Genomic DNA, 17,117 nt, shown 5'->3' with positions numbered 1-17,117 from the left:
CTTAGTGGTGTCTGAGGCCCCGGAAGAGGAGTTCCCGATTACCCTCCCTGCCTCTCCTGGAACAATCGCTGAAGGATCTCAAGAGCCCTACAGTTGGATGTAGGAAGCGACAAAACTGTCCCTTGTAACAGGTTAACTTCCGGCAGAAGGGTCCTGAAAGAAAAATGACAAATCTGCTCTCGAGTATTGACCAAAGCTGTAAACAGCAGTCCAACGTTTGGGCCCTTTAAGAGTTGAAATGGGCAAAAGTCAGAGACAAACTGTAGTTATATTGTTTTCCTAGGTTTCGTGCTACGCCCAGAATTAAAAGCTCCAGGGCCTGAGAATGAAATTATTAGTACAGTTTAATGGTAGTTTAAAATAGTTATGTGGCCTAGTCAGACTACCTTACCACAAAGTGACATCACTTCTACGAGGAAATAATTTTACATTCCTAACAAACGAATTACAAAAGCATTTATCCCTTCTATTACCTCAACCCTGGGACCCAATCCAACAGAGAATGAAAAGAATGGGGCTAGCGCTATTGATTGACGTACATTCCAACCACTCTACAACAGAAGGAGAGCGCGCCTGCGCAAGTCATTATCCAACCAATACCCAGCGGCAGCGGCAGAGGCGGGCTTGTGGAAACGGCCACCGCAGGGTTGGCGGAGTTGGGAAAGAGCAAAGATGGCGGAGTGAGGTGTTTCGTGGCATACCGGCCTTTGGGCCGGGGGTGGGCCGGCCCCCGGGCGGTCAAGTGCTTCTGCTGGCTCGTGCGAGGTAAGCCGAGACAGCCAGTGACGGGGGGACGAGTAGGAAGTGGCGCGGCCCAAACCCGGCGGGGCACGGGAGCGCGCGGAGTCTGCTCGCAGCTGGCGCGGGCATCGGCCAATCGGCCGGGAGTGGGTTTTCTCCCGAGCTGCCCCAGGACGGCCGCACCCGCTTTGCGTGATGTGTCTCATCAGCACCCGGCCCTCTACCCACCACTGCGCGTCTCAGTACCGTGCCTTTGGCTGCCGGGTAGTTGCCGGTGATTGCACCCACGCGGGTGTATATTTGGCAGCAGCTGCGTCGGCTTTCGGTTTATCTTTTGAAGAATATCTTTGTTTTATTGATTTATTTATACTCCTCGCCTCACGGCTTCGTGGTCACTGTTTTGCCTGAGGCTCCAGTATCAATCCGGGCGTGTTGCGGCTCGGAGTATTTTATGTCCCTGGTCCGTTGACCTTGAGATTTGGTGTAACAGGTTCCCCTTCCCCCATCCAGGATTTTAATTTGAATCTGTATGGTGTTCGTTCTCTTGCTACGCTTACTGTATTCATTCGTTCCCAGTCCCACCTCTCAAACTTAAGGTCTGAGTCAGCAGCTTTGTCCTCGTGTGGTCGACCTGGTAATTGCCTAATGGTGCATTAATCTCGGCTGACTCTTAAGTCTCGGTAGAATTCACCGTTGTTTTACAGGACTAAAGGAGTCTGTACAATTTTTACTTATTTTTTACAGAGAAAATGAGTTGGGAATTATTATTAGAACGTAATTTGTGTAATGTGGGGTTGCAAAGTGTAATACTGTAAGGAATTTGTATTCAGTTCTTGTTTAATTAACATTATGGGGTATTTCTTTTTTTAATTTGCATTGTTACAACCCCTCTCTTGATCTTTGAAGTTAAATTCTGGGAAAGGTTCCTGTTACTAGGTTCCTGAATTGTTGAAATCTGTTTAAACTTGGCACGTTAGTTGAGTCCTGTTCCAATGACGTGTCGTAATATTATACAAATGGATTTTTCTGGTATGCTCTTTGCTGGCCCTAGATTTAGCAGAGCTGAAAATAATCAGGTAAAGAAGCACTTCTAAATAAGACCTTCTTTTGATTTTGTTAGGAGTAGGTTTTCATTTCATCTAGGATAAAGAAGATACAGGACAGAGGGAAAGGAAGGAACATTTTCCTCCTTACCTTACAGAGGAGAGTGGTCATCTATACTAAAGCAAAGGTCTTTGGGGAGAAGAGGGTCCATAGGATCATTATCAAAGGGGACAGTGTTCCATAAATACTTGGGAGCCACTGCTCCAAGAGTTTTGACATCTTTATAAAATTAATACCAGTGCAAGTAGAGAATAACTTCTTTCTTATTGTTCCTTCTGAATAGTTTTCGATAGTGATGTTTTTTAGAATAGCTTGATTCTTTTGAATGATCAGGCATATGAATGCATATAGCATAAGTGAAGGCTGTATCCTTACTGTAACGTTCTTTTTATTTTTCCTTATCACAGGAAGAACATTTTCCTTGACTTCTAGGTACTTTTATACTCATCTGGAAAAGAAAACAAAACCCTGAACTCAGGATTTGGCAAGTGAGTAATAGTGGCTAATGCTTCCAAATACTGTTTACGCAGCTTGAAAATATCTAGAGAGGTGGAACAATAAATCATTAGCTTCAACTGAAGATGAACATCAAAAGTGGCTATATATTATTGATATTTAAGCTAAACCTCTTCTTTTCAGCAAAAGCAGTGTATTGAGTATAAAAAAGGAAAAACTTAATCATTTGCCCAAACCAGTAATTTTTATTAAAGAAAAAAAAATACCAATTTAATTAGATGGAAGGAGTTCAGCTGATAAAATATGCTACTAGGCAAATTTTAGAATATATTCACTTAAGTTTTAATTATAGACAAATATTGATTATTTTAATCTGTAATTTCTAAATCTTTTAAGTACATCTTTAATGTTCCTAGGTATGAGTCGATTCTGTGCCAAGTGTTGATGCCTTATGAATTTACCCCAGAAGTAGGTTCTGTTGCTCAAAGAGCAAGAGGTGATAGGTGCTTTCATAAATGACATTACCTTATCTGCAAAATAGGGGTTCATACCTACTGAACTAGTTTCCTAGTGCTGCCATGACAAAGTACCACAAACTGGGTGACTTAGAACAAAGAAATTTATTGTCTCACAGTTTTGGAGATCAGACATCCAAAATCACGGTGTTGGCAGGGCCATGCTCCCTCTGAAGGCACTAGTAAAGGATCTGTTCCAGGCCTTTTTTCTAGCTTTTGGTAGTTCCTTGGCTTGTGGCAACATGACTCCATTCTTCACGTGGTATCCTCCTGGTGGGTGTGTCTGTTCCCTAAATTCTCCTTTTTATAAGGACATCAGTCAGATTAGATTAGGGGTCCACCCTGCTCCAGTATGACCTCATCTTAACTAATTACATCTGCAGTGACTTTTCATATAAGGTCACATTTTGAGGTACTGGCGCTTAGGACTTCAACATACGAATTTGGGGAGGATACAGTTCAACCTATATCATCTACTCAGTAATATGCCTTGATAATATTTTATAAAAATCATTCAGGGCAAAACTGCTTTAAAGAATAAAATTTTGTATACCACTTATGTGAGCTACTTAGAGTAGTCTAAGTCATAGAGAAATCAGAATGTAGAATGATGGCCAGGGGCTGCAGGGAGAGAAAGTGGGGAGTTATTTAATGGGTACAGAGTTTCAGTTTTGCAAAATAGTTCTGCAGATGGATGGTGATAGTTGCACAACAATATGAATGTACTTAATACCACTGAATTGAATACTTAAAAAGGGTTAAGGTAAATTTTAAAGAATTGTAAAAAAATAAGGAAAAGAACTCCCAACAATATATGTATATATGCATATAAATGTATGAAATGTATGTGTGTACGCATGCGAGGTCTGACAATTAAGTTCGTGAACTTGTTGCTAACCTTTTTTGATATCAGAGGGATTATTCATTATGAATTTGTACCAACTGGACAGTTTACCAACTTTACTATTTGGAAGTGCTGAAAAGGCTGCGTGAAAAAGTTAGACGACCTGAACTTTTCGCCAACAATTCATGGCTCTTCTATCACAATGTACCAGCTCACACGGCACTATCTATAAGGGAGTTTTTAGCCAGTAAACAAATAACTGTATTGGAACTGCCTCCCTACTCACCTGACCTGGCCGCCAGTGACTTCTTCCTTTACCCAAAGATAAAGGAAATACTGAAAGGGAGACATTTTGATGACATTCAGGACATCAAGGGTAATACAACGAAAGGTCTGATGGCCATTCCAGAAAGAGTTCCAAAATTGCTTTGAAGGGTGGACTAGGCACTGGCGTTGGTGCATAGCTTCCCAAGGGGAGTACTTCGAAGGTGACCATAGTGACATTCAGCGATGAGGTACGTAGCACTTTTTCTAGGATGAGTTCGCGAACTTGTCAGACTGCGCGGGTACGTGTATGTGTACACATACACACCGGGGGTGCCAAAAAAATGTATGCAAGTAGACATTTTGGTCAGTGTTGCTCAAGCAGTAGTTCATCATAATCAGAAGTGTCTGGATGCTGATGGTAACCACTTTGAGCACCTCTTGTAATTGCAGAAATCATACGTGACTTGTATTCATCTTTGTTATCAGTATATATTGAGTATTACAATTTTAATACAGTTTTCCTTTCTTAAAATTTGTATACATTTTGTTTGGCACTCTGTTTTTCAATATGAAGAAAAGGAATAAAAACCGATGGGCAAAATGCCTTTTAGGTGATAGTCTTTATCATATGCCTTTAGAGCGGAGGCTTTATTGCTTGGATATAGAACCTTAATTAAGTTCAGGTTCAGAGTAATAGAAACTGGACGTTAGTATAGCATAATATTGGTAGCAATCTAAATATCCATCTATAGGGAAGTGATGTGAATAAATTTAGGTGCCTCTATACTTAGAAGGTAGCGTTAAGTTCTGATACAGAATGATCTCTAATGTACATTAAAAGGAAAAAGCAAGGTGCAGAACAAGATGTATAGTGGCTTTCATTTGTGGGGAGGAAATAAATCTACTTATACAGGTTTTACATAACCATAGAAGCTCTCTAACAGGATATGCAAGAAACACTGTATACCTTATTTCACCTTTTCCTATCATGTGCATTTGTTACCTTTCAAGTAAATAATTCAAAATACTCAAAGAAAGGAAGCACTTAGTAAATATTTGATAAGAGACTAAGAAGTTAATTTTACATTAGTATATCCGTATCTGGGGGCAGAAACTGTCCAACAAGCCCAGCACTTTTTTTAAATAATAAAAACACTTAATTTGAATGATAGTGATAGCCATTGTATTTTGTGAAATGTGTTCTGAATTTACTATTTACGAAGCAAAGTAAGAAAGGAATATTTAACTCCCATGATACATCATTCTTCTTGTCCTTAGAGGAAGTAAAGTATATTGATTTAATTTATTGATGTACAACAAATTACCCAAAGTTTTGTGGATTAAAACAACAGGAAACATTTATTACCTCTCCCAGCTTATGTGGGTCAGGAATTAGGGAGCAGTTTAGGTGGAGCTTCTGGCTTGGAGTCTCTTACAAAGTTGCAGTCAAGATAATGGCTGTGGTGGCAGTCATCTGATCTTATTCCGTGGTGGCTCATTCACATGGCTGGCAGATTCCTGCTGGTAATGGAAAGCCTCAGTTCCTTCCAATGTCAGCCTCTTCCAGGGTTGCTTGAGTGTCTTCATGACACAGCAGCTGGCTTCTCCCGGAACAAGCAATCCAGGACAACAAGGCAGAAGCCACAGCCTCATCTATGACTTTGCCTCAGAAGTCACTCAACTGTCACTTCTCCTCATTCTGTTGGTCACTATTTTGACAACTAGTGTACCTCGATAAAATTCTGACACTAACCATCTAGAGTTAATGCAGACCCCACAAGTCAAAGGGCCTGGTCTCCAACAAGACTGCCCTCATTTTAGCGAAGCATTTGCACTTTGGAAGATTCCCAGGCCACCCGAACTTCTGACCAACTAACTACAAAGTCAGGGGTTTCCACAACCCTGTCAGAACCAACTTTTGGTTTTGTTGGTTTTCTTTGTTTTTCTATTTTATTTATTTTATTTTTTAAAAAGGATTTTTTTTTTTTTTTTTTTAAATTGGAGAACAGTGTATTTCTCCAGGGCCCATCAGCCCCAAGTAGTTGTCCAATCTAGTTGTGGAGGGCGCAGCTCAGGTCCAAGTCCAGTTGCCGTTTTCAGTATTAGTTGCAGGGAGCGCAGCCCACCATCCATGTGGGAATTGAACCGGCAACCTTATTGTTGATAGCTCACGCTCTAACCAACTGAGCCATCTGGCCGCCATGCCTTTCTATTTTATTTATCTCTGCTCCAATTTTTTTTTCTCCCTTCTTGCTAGCTTTCCATTTAGTTTATTCTTTTTCTAATTACTTAAGGTGTAGAGTTAGGTTGTTGATAAGAGATCTGCCTTTTTTAACGTAAACATTTACAGCTGTAAATTTCCCTCTTAGCAAGCACTGCTCTTGCTGCCTCCCTAAGTTTTGGTATGTTGTGTTTTCGTTTTCATTTGTCTCAGAATATTTCCTTAATTTCCCTTGTGATTTCTTTCACCCATTGGTTGTTTAGGAGTGTATTATTTAATTTCCATTGGCACATTTACTGTAAATTTCAAGGATTTACTCTCCCTCTCAGGGACAGAGCCAGTGAAATTCTTACAATATAGTCACATAGATCAACCCTGATGCTTCGTTAGGGGGGACTAAAAACATGTGAATACCAGGAGGCAGCAATAACGGGGGACCATCTTGGAAGCTGACTATCACACCGTCATTTGACTTAGATCTGTCTAGCCCAAGTGCTACATTGAAAACTCCTGTTTTCCCTTTTCATCTTCCCAGCAAGTCAGATTTTATAACACAAAGTTATTTTGTGTAATCAACATCACTAAATAAGTGACTTCAGAGACCCAGAAGTGCCTAATAAGGTACCAAGTTTACAGGGTTGTTCTTGTAAGTTTTGTAGATCAATGTATATAGTTAAGTGCTTACCATGTGTCACACCCTATTCTAGGTGCTTGGAATTCATCATTGAACAAAATAGATTCCTTCGAGGTAGGACTGACATTTTAGACAAGGCAGTAAATGAGAAACATGGTAATAAGTACCTTATGTAGTAGGTTAGATAGTGTTACCTGCTATGGATAAAAGGAAAAGTAGAGTAGGGTAAAGGAGAATGGTGGAAATATGTCTGTGGGTAGGACGGGAGGACAATATAATCTTAAATAGGGACTCAAAGTAGTCCTCATTGAGAAAATAACATTGGAGTAAAGGTGAAGGGATTAACTACGCACATACCTGGGGGAAGTCTTCTCACACAGGGAACAGCCAGTACAAAGGCTGTAGGGTGGGAGCATGCCTGACATTCCAGGAAGAGCAAGGAGTCCATTGGAGCCCACGATGGGGGGAGAGAGAGTTGGGGTCAGAAGAGATACAGTCAAAGGGGGGTGCTTTGGATCTTACGGGGAATTATAGGTCAGTCTTTGGTGAGAACTTTGGCTTTTATAAGTGAACAACTAATTCCGTTTTTGAATGGGTGCTACAGTTTGATACATATGTGTGTTTAGTGTATACAATTGGATAGTCATGTCTGAGATGTGAAATTGGGTATTTTGAAGAAAATACAAACTTAGGATACTCTAGCATTATTGCCTAATATTACGATATAGATTGGAGGATGAGGTTTATATATGATGAATATGCATTTTATTAGTTGGTATTGCTGAAGGAATGTTTTTAAAAGAATCTAGACAGGTTTCTTACTAGGTGTTCTTTTCAAAGGCTTCTTTGATGCTTGTTTGGTTTATATATTCGGAAAGTCCTAGCTTGTATCTTTTTTCCCCCTCAACATCATTGCCAATTACCTTGCCATAGAACTGCCTAACAGCCCTAGTGGCTGGTGCAAGCTTTGAATTAGCCTGAATGAGGTTGGTGCAAAAGTAATTGCGGTTTTTGTTTTTTTAATTGTTGTTGTTTAACCTTCTAAGCCGCAATTACTTTTGCATCAACCTAATGTAATGAAACAACCCTGTTGCCCATAGGGTTCTAAAGGCCTGTCTATGGATCACCTGTTTTTTTCCTCTTCCAGTGCTGCTTTTGCAATGAATGCAAATTTTGTAGGTTTGTTATTTTATTCTGAATTAATTTACATTTGTCTTTCATAAGTTTTGAATCAGAACTCTTATATTCAACCAAAAGAAGTTATTCAAATTCAGTTTAGAGTTGAGGTATTTTTTTTTTAATATACGTGACTTACTGAAAATAGAGGGTTAGGAAGACTAGTTAACTAATCGCTATTGGCCATTTGGTGTAAGCCAAAGTAATTTATTTAAGCTTTTGATATTCATCTGTGATTTTAAAATTTATTGTAAAATATATATAAAGTTTATCATTTTAACCATTTTTAAATGTATAATTCGGTGCCATTAAGTATATTCACATTGTTGTGCAACCTTTATATATCTATTTCTAGAAGTTATTCATCATCCCACACACAAACTCAGTGTCCATTAATCAGTAACTGTCCTTCCCCCTCCCCCAGCCTCTGGTCACCTCTGTTCCACTTTTTTGTCTTTAATAATTTGCCTGTTCTAGGTACCTCATATAAGTGGAATTATACAGTATTTGTCCTTTTTTTGTCTGATTTACTTTTTCATATATTTGCAGTTTCACAAGTGTTATGTTTAACAACGACCTGCTAATGTTTTTACATGCTTGCATTTGATCATGATACAATATATATTGTTTTACTTGTATTTTACACAATTTTTATTATTCAGTTGTGTCTTATGTAGTTGAAGATACTTCAAAGTAAGGTGATTCATACGGTTTTTGAATTTTAAATATTTAGACATCAAATTTGGAGTACAATACAGGTTTTACACACGTTTTAAAAACCAATTGTACATGTTTTATATACAATCATTTTATGGCTGTAAAAACTTGGAATATGTTACTCCATTTGCATAAAAGGAAATTAATGTAAGTTAAGTTTTTTTAATTTAGCTTTTTTGTATTTTATTTATGTATTTTTTCTGGCTACTGCTTCTACTTTTGTGATGAGGATACTGAATTTCAAGTTATGGTTGGACATTTTCTTCTAGACAATGTGTAATCCAAAATACTATTTTCTTTCTGTGTGTTAAATATTATTTTTTAATGCAGAAGTACCTGTCTTAATTTTCCTGTTCTTAATTCATTTTGTATTTCCAGGTATTTCTGTGTCGTCTCCTGGAGTGGATAGTCCTGCTTTGTTTATTCAGCCACTTTTTCTAATCTTGAAATATGGATGTCTCTTCTCCACACTTTACCTCCATGATTTGGATTGGAAAAGGCTGCCTTTTTTTTTTTTCCACCTCTCAAATTCAACTCAGAGAAGATCGTAGGGTGCAGTTATCCTGCAGACTTCTCCAGGAAGAAAGAAGCAACTGACATGTGTCTTCTGCTGCTACTTGCTTAATTGTAAAGAAATTATCTTGCAAACTGAAAGCTGATGTTTAACTTGAAACAGGTGCAGGTGCTTAGATGGTGGTATTTGTGAAATCTCTACCTTTTGTTCCCAACAAGAAGACTTACATATAAATAGCAAGTATGGATGACATTAGAGTTTTTTTTAATGTCTTCCAGTTTCAGCCACTATCATGATAAGCACAGTTGAGACTGCAGTAGCAAATTCCAAATATGTGTTGAAATCTGAAATGAAATAGATGCTAAAAAATTACATATGTATCTAAATCCTGGCTCATCCTGCTATAGATTAACTGGTTAAGAACAAAGGTCCAATTTTGCAGTAAAACCTTTGATGTGATGAAGAAGCAAAGCATAAAGACAAAATATTGCAAGGTTAATTTCATATGTGAATAAACCATCACAATCTCTGTATAAATACATATTTTTACATGTCTAAATCCACATTTTTGAATGAGAAGAGGAATTTTTCTCCTAGAAAAAGAAGCTGTTCTTTCTCAGAAGTCTTTGGACATTTGGTATTTTTAAATGTTTTTTTCGTTCTTCGAAGGACCACATTGTGCAGCTGGTAACCCTATGAATGCATGCTTGGGTTTAGTGAAAGGTTGGTAAAAGGAAACAAAAATTTTGAGTCCAGTGATGGAACCCTATTCACCTCCATAGGATGAGAGGCTGCTATATTACCAATTCATTCTTTTTTATGGAGTCCTATATAGCTCTTGAGACGGTTTTCTGTGCTGCTAGGCTGGAAGAAAGGTGACATGTGGTTTTTCTGCTCTGAAGATGGGATGGACCCTACAGTATAACCTGCCTTCGACTTTGGACATGGAGGAATGGGGGGGGTGAAGGGGGATGAGAAGTTTCCATATAACTCTCTTCTCCTAAGAAAAAGATGTGAAAATGCCTTATGCAGCTCCACCTGACTTTATGGCATTTTGCATTCTATAGCTCTGTTTTTTGTAAAATCTTAAATAACTTTTTTCCTTTGACTCAAGATTGGTACTTGGATGCTTGATTTATTTTTCTAGATAGCTGTAATGTTAGGCTGAATAGGCTGGGACTCAGGTAACTTTCTCCAGTTGGAACTTAACTTGCTCATCAGAGAACCGGCCTCAGAAGCAGTGTTCCCAAACTTGTGGTTAGGTCAGTGTAGATTAGAAGAAATTCAGGGTCTGAAAAAACCTCAAACGAGAAAAATAGTTCCAATAAGACATGGATCTTCCTTTCCCTTAAAACGTATACTATATGATGAACACTATAGTCATAAAGCTGTTCTTAAAAATCAACAGAGGACCAGTGTATGAATTGTCAGGTCTTGACATAAAAGTGAAACCTTTATGAGTCTTTGTGAGTAGAGATTTAAAGCTTCTTAGATGAAATTAAGAATCATCCTAGATCATCTCTGTGGTTTAGGGAATGTTTTCCCAAGGCTATACATGCAATGATGCTGAAAACTTCAGATTTACCAAAAATTGAGAGTGGTAGAAATCGCCAAAAAGTGGAAATGTTGAGCACTCTTAATGATTAGTTTAATTGATCAACCAATTTGAATTGGCACAGGAAGCGTTTTAGTAAAATAATTCCATCGTATAGGTAAATACATAATTTCCTTTGAGGGCTGTTACTCAGTGGTAAAGCATAGAAATAACTTTGGATAAAGGTAACTTAAATTTGTATCTAACTTCCCAGCCACTTCCTGATATTTTAGTATTTTGGTATTGTTAAGGACAGAATGGAACTTTCGTACATGGGTCCATCCCATTGATACGTTGAAAATACCATATATTATGGAGAATTTGGATGTTCAGTTGTCTGTTACCCGTCTTCCCCATGTGTTTTTGACGATTTTTGGGGTAAGATCATTGGCAGGAAATAGGGACCCTGTACTATCAGCACCAGTGAAACCATCTCAGGCCCACTTATTTGAATATGTATCAGACTCAGCCTCTCCAGTTGCTTTATATTTTCTCATTTCACAACTAAGACAGCCACCTTTTAATGCTCTTTCATGTTGTTTCTGCATCTTGTCACCAAATGGCATTTAACAAAATGGGTATTTTCCAGTCGTACTTGCCCAGTGTTTACTTAATACATCTGCATTTTTTCCTGGTCTAATTTGGTCCCCTTCTTGGTGACAAAAGCTATAATTTTAGGCAGGACTATGCCTTGATCTATAGCTGTACCTACTCCCTTTGCTCATCTGTTAGCTGGCAGTTTTTCTTTTAAAAAGTTAAAAACGGGATATGTGCAATAGAAATATATATATGTGTATATTTTAATACTTGTGGACAAATGTTACAAGTTGTTTAAGAACAACAAAATCACCAATGTCTTCCATTTTGAGATGTGTATAGTTTTGTAAGCATTAGTGCTTGGTAGCATATTGTAGTGCCATGTTAGAGGTTAGTGCATGATCCTAGTAATAATTTAAACTTCAGGATGAATTATTATAATAACCAGTAGTGTAAAAAGAGTGGAAAATCTTTTCTTTTTTCATAAATTTCTGTATCCATGATATACTCCCTGGACAAAGGAGATTAGGCCAAAAAGACTCATTTATGAACAGAAATGTGGGGTCATAATGTGAAATACTGTGTTTGAGGATACTTAGGCTTTCCATGAGGTAGCTGGAAACCAGCTGCCTTTGTGTCTTATGAAACCTCAAATTAAAATGAGGCCCCATTTTACGATTCTGCTTTGTTCTCAGTTTGAGGTGAAATTGTTCTTACGCTGTTTTATTATTTTCCTACTCCTTTTGCATCAAGCAAGTATATTTTGAATGTCTTAACTGAGATGCTGTGTTAATTGCTTGAGTGTTTTTCTAATCTGCAGACCATTTACATTTCCTATTTGCAGCATGCTAACAGAAGAACACTGGTCAGTAGTAGTTCAGTGTCCTAGATTAATTTGTCACAGGCTTTTCCTATTTCCAAATCTGCTGAATTGTGTATTAACGGGATTCCAGACCTTTTCATGAGGGTTGGGAATGTAACTGATGGAGCCTACCTAGATTGCCCTGTAATAACTCTTGGTTGGTTATAGTAAGCCGCCTCAGACAGCTTTCACTTTTTTCTGCTTTCCTTGTAGATGTAAAAGTTTTTTGTTCTGAAAACATAAGACAGCTTTCTGTAGAAAAGAAATTCCTACCTCTAAAAGCTGCCTTTAGAGCTTGGAAATGGCAGTTTTTTTGAGGTGATTTCTAAATCTTGGTATTAGGAGAGTCCAGGATTTACTGGCACAGGTTCTACAGTTAGCATGATAGGAAATGTAAAACTATTTTAATGTGGTGTATCTCCTGTGTAGAAGCAAACTTAGACAAACTTTTTGGCAGCAGATCTCCAGGGCCCCAGGGTTACATTCTCATAGTGTATTTTTAGTAGTTGTATTGGCTCAAGTAGTTTAGCGCCTGCGAGAATCCATTTCTGAAAAGCATTTAAACATTTTGTAAAAAAAAAATACCTCTGAAAAGGTAATGAATGCAAAATAGCACAGTGTATAGGGAAGGATATTTCCTGTTGCAAAAAAAAAAAAAAGCCATTAAATGAATAATTTTCAAGACGTAGAATTTTAGTAGCAATAACAGTTTTGCATGTAGAGAAGTTGCATTACCAAGGTTGTAGAGGAAGTATTGCTACTTGAGTTTGTGAGGCTCTGTGATTAACAGTTGCACAAAAAGATGTTCTAGATAAAGAGCATATAAAAGGTACTTTTAAAACTATGAATGTATCTGAAAATGTCAGTGTGTGAAAAATAGCAACTTTTGTGTAAGTTAAAGGTTAAAGACCCCATTTGTTTCCTAGAACAGAGTGTTACAGCCATTGAATTAAACTTCTAGTGCTTAACCTGGAAACAAATGTACTACTAAGGCAGTCCCACAAAAGCCATCATGTAGGGGTTCTGCTTTTAGCACCAGGCTAATAGCATACTTTTTGCTTTGTCACCTTATCTTTTTCCATTAGTTTTCTGGGTGCATTTTTAAAAAGGAAAAGTTTGTAGTGTATTTAGGGTTGAAAAAAACCAGATAACTTGGATAGCTGGCTTTTCCTCATGCCTAGTTAGTTTAGGGGAATTAGCATTTAAAGGTGTAAAACAAAAGGATTGAAGAGACTAGCCAAAGAGAGTGTGTTGGTTTTTTAAACCTTGTCTAATGTAGATGTGCTAGGCCTGTGGTCTCTGACTGCTTATTGTAATAAGAACCCAACAAACTAGTTTCTTGACCTGAGGAATCGTATAACTCACATCAGGATATAATGGAATGAGGGTGACCATGCCATCTTGGCCATTTAGCACCTTGAAGATCCTTGGAAAGTTTGGGTTTATGTTCCTTTCTTTTGTGGGGGCAGGGGACTAAAAGTGGAATAGATCTAAGAAAATAGTCCCTATTGAGTATTTAATTCTTCTCTGGCAACTCCAAAGGATAGGGGAAAGGCTGTATTAAATTGATTATAGCTCCTCTTTAAATATCCTGTACCATCAGTTGGTGTTAGAGACACTGGAATAACCGAGCAATATTGAGACACCTGCGTGAACACAAGGACATCACCGCGTGTTACTGTAACGCCAACAGCTTAGTTACTTAGGACAAGTAAAGATTACCCTTCACAGCCACATTAATAGTTCTAAATGCTAAAATGTGCTGTGTTTGTAATCTCAAAAGTATGCGGTTTTCATTGTTGTCCTGCTCTCCTGTTTACTCTGTACCTGGAATATGCAAAATATGAAGGGACCCTTGGCCTCCAGGAGTTTACATTCTCATGGTGCTGTTGATGCAAGCGAATTCTCGTTTATTTAGAACATTTCTTGGCTATTAATTATACCATATTTGGAAGAAACCGTTGGCCAACAGTTCAAAAGCAGAGGGCTATGCTAAATTTCAGGGCATTGATTTTGAGTTTACATTGTATTAGCTCTGCTGTTCATAAACTCCTTTTCCCAGGGAGCTGTACAGGCAATGCTCATTACTGTGAATCAGAAAAGAAACCATTCTGCCTAAGCGTCTTCACCATCCCTACCTATGCTCTATGCCGTAGTAGCCAGTAAATGGCCAAGAAAACTTACTGCTCCAGAAGCATCTCTCAATTCTTTTACAAGTTTTTACATCATTCTCTACCCTAAAGGACCAGCCTTTTATAACTGAATAGTGGTCCTAATTTTAACCTTTTTGTGTAACTTTTGTACCACTGTTCTGAAGCAGCATTGTGATAGATGTAGAGCATCTGCCTGCATTTCTAAGCAATCACTTTATTAACCCACATTTTTGGTTCAAACTGCATGTATCCTTCCTCTGAATCAAGGAATTTAAACTCTGCATGTTTAAAACTGGGTCTGGATGAAAGTTCAGTCAATAGTAGCAGGCCCATGACTTGATTTTAGAGGACCAATATTCTAATGCATGACTGAAAACGTCCACTGTTAACGTGTTTACTAATAATTACATATATGCACTTACTAATAATGAAGTGATAGAGACTTAAACCAATAGCTTCACTTTATTGTTTGGATTATTAGTTTTCATTTTCTAATTAAAGGTTACCTTACTTCCATTGAAAATGGAAGCTAGAAGATAAACGGGGAACCACAAGACATTCAAACTGTCAGGATAGAGCCTAACAGTGCTCGCCCTCTAACCTCTTGCCTGGCTCCGTTAGTCCCCAAGCATGTTTAACAACAATACAAAAGGCACAAACTAAGCATGTTGAATAAATAAATAAGCTGCTATGGCTATACTAATCAGAAAGGTGCAGAGTTTCAGAAAGGGTAGGAAAAGTAGGGAATACCAGTGTGAAGTGTGTAAAACAATTAGGTATGGGGTTTGTCTGATAAAGTTTATGTGGCTTAAGTTTGCATCTCAAAATTACCTTGTTTCCCCAAAAATAAGACCTAGTCAATCAGCTCTAATGCGTCTTTTGGAACAAAAATTAATATAAGACCTGGTCTTGTATAGTAAAATAAGACCAGGTCTTACATTAATTTTTGCTCCAAAAGACGCATTAGAGCTGATTGTCCGGCTAGGTCTTATTTCGGAGCAGGGTAGCATCCTGGAAGTAAATAGGAGCAATATGCACATACTTCCTATGTTCCAGGATTTTCAAATAACTAGGCAACTCTTCTGGGTTGTACTGGTATTGACCAGCTATAAAGGATCCTTGCAGCAAAGGAGACTGCTATGTTTTTGTGGAAATAATCATGAAAATGTTGACACAGCTATGGTTTGGTTTCTCTTTTGTTACTGTATTACATTAATTTTTTTGTTAATTTTTTTTAGTAGCCAGAGATTTATTCTTGATGATTTTGTCAGACTGCATAGTTTTTTGCCTAAAGCTTTTGATGCTAGGAAAACAGGTGCAAGTTTTCCCATTATGAAAAAAAGAAAAAACCTTGCCATTTATTTTCTTGATAGATGAAGATAATATATGTTTATTATGGTAAATTTATTAAAATTTTTGAGAAGATTCCTGCCTTTGGAATAACCCTTATAACTACAAGTAATTTTGACAATAATAATTTACAAATAGAATTCATTATATCTGAAAGAGGCCTAAATAGAAGAGGGATTAGAGAGTAAATGATTTTTCACTAAGCCCCTTCCAGGTTGAAAAGTAATTTTTCCAAATTGTTTTAACCTCATTTTCTTTGCTGTGGGATTTCACTCCAGATAGCTTTGGGAATGAATGTTTAAGTGTAATGGTAACTTTTTAGTAGTTCACAATTGAATTAACACAGTCATTGCAGTCTCCACTCAAATACAGGAAGTGAGATGTCACCCCATATGTAAATTTTCTCTTTGCCACTTATTAACAACATGTCTGCCAATGAAACCAATAAAGATTTAAGGACAGCGTTTCTCTAACCTGTTCCTATTTTTCCTCTAAGGTGTATCAAAAATTATTAAAAAACCAGATACCACAATTTCTCCAGAAACCCATACTCCTAAGTCAGAATAGACAGATATTTTAAGGTTACTGGCATTTTTCAAAAGATTGTCTCCTGTGGTGATGGTATGTTATGCCATTGATTAAAATATGCTTTTCTCCCAGGGATAAGAAAGGAATTCTGGCAATACATTATCATCAGTCCTTAAACAACAAAACAGTCCTGGTGCTTACCTTAAAATCACCCACAACTTGTAATGAAAAAGATTCATATTATATAATACCCTTCACATAGTTTTATGTACTGTCAATTATAGTTGTTGCTCACTGTTTTTAGTTGCTGTTCAGCATCTTCTCCATTGCACGATTAGTGTACTCGATGTTAACACTTTGAATGTTTAAAGTATTACAAAAGGCAGCTTGCTTTTTAATCTATGCATCTTTAGAAGGGATTTTAGGAGAGATTTTATTCTTTGATGTAAAATGGAACTGCTTTAAGAGTTGGTAACTCTGCACCTGTGTATGTGTGTATGTGTGTGTGTATATATATATATATATCTATTTTGGCAATAAAGCAGCATGGACTGAGAATGCACTGAAATTTCACTGTGTGTTGTTACTTGGAATGGGTAATTTCTAATAATGCAGTAAATTATGGAGACGAGGAAAGGAACCTATCAGCACAGACCTGTGCTGAGGTAGGCTCCTGATGTCAAAATGAAAAGACGAAGATCCCAGGTTTCCTGACACCCAATTTGTGGCTTCTGGTATAGTCCAAGGATATAGGCTGCCATCTGAAGAAAGAGGCATCCCATTTAAACTTGTGCTATTCCCCTCTTTGGAGCCAACTTCCACCTGGGTCTATGAGCAAATAAATGTTTCTGCTAAATAAATACCAAGCTAAGTACCATAATGACAAATATTGCAGGGAATCCTT

General features: G+C 37.7%; 1 long non-coding RNA gene across 1 annotated transcript; it reads left to right on the top strand.

The window, feature by feature from the left end:
- The first annotated feature begins 614 nt into the window (after positions 1–614).
- Positions 615–16,775, top strand: LOC109444212 (uncharacterized). Its single transcript, XR_002136808.2, has 3 exons — positions 615–765; positions 2,253–2,333; positions 9,054–16,775. It is a non-coding gene; the product is annotated as an uncharacterized LOC109444212 (long non-coding RNA).
- Positions 16,776–17,117: the final 342 nt, after the last annotated feature.

The sequence above is a fragment of the Rhinolophus sinicus genome, linkage group LG03, assembly GCF_036562045.2.
Source record: "Rhinolophus sinicus isolate RSC01 linkage group LG03, ASM3656204v1, whole genome shotgun sequence".
Classification (NCBI taxonomy): Eukaryota; Metazoa; Chordata; class Mammalia; order Chiroptera; family Rhinolophidae; genus Rhinolophus; species Rhinolophus sinicus.
Note: the sequence above shows the minus strand (reverse complement) of the source record. Positions and strands in the feature narration are given on the sequence as shown.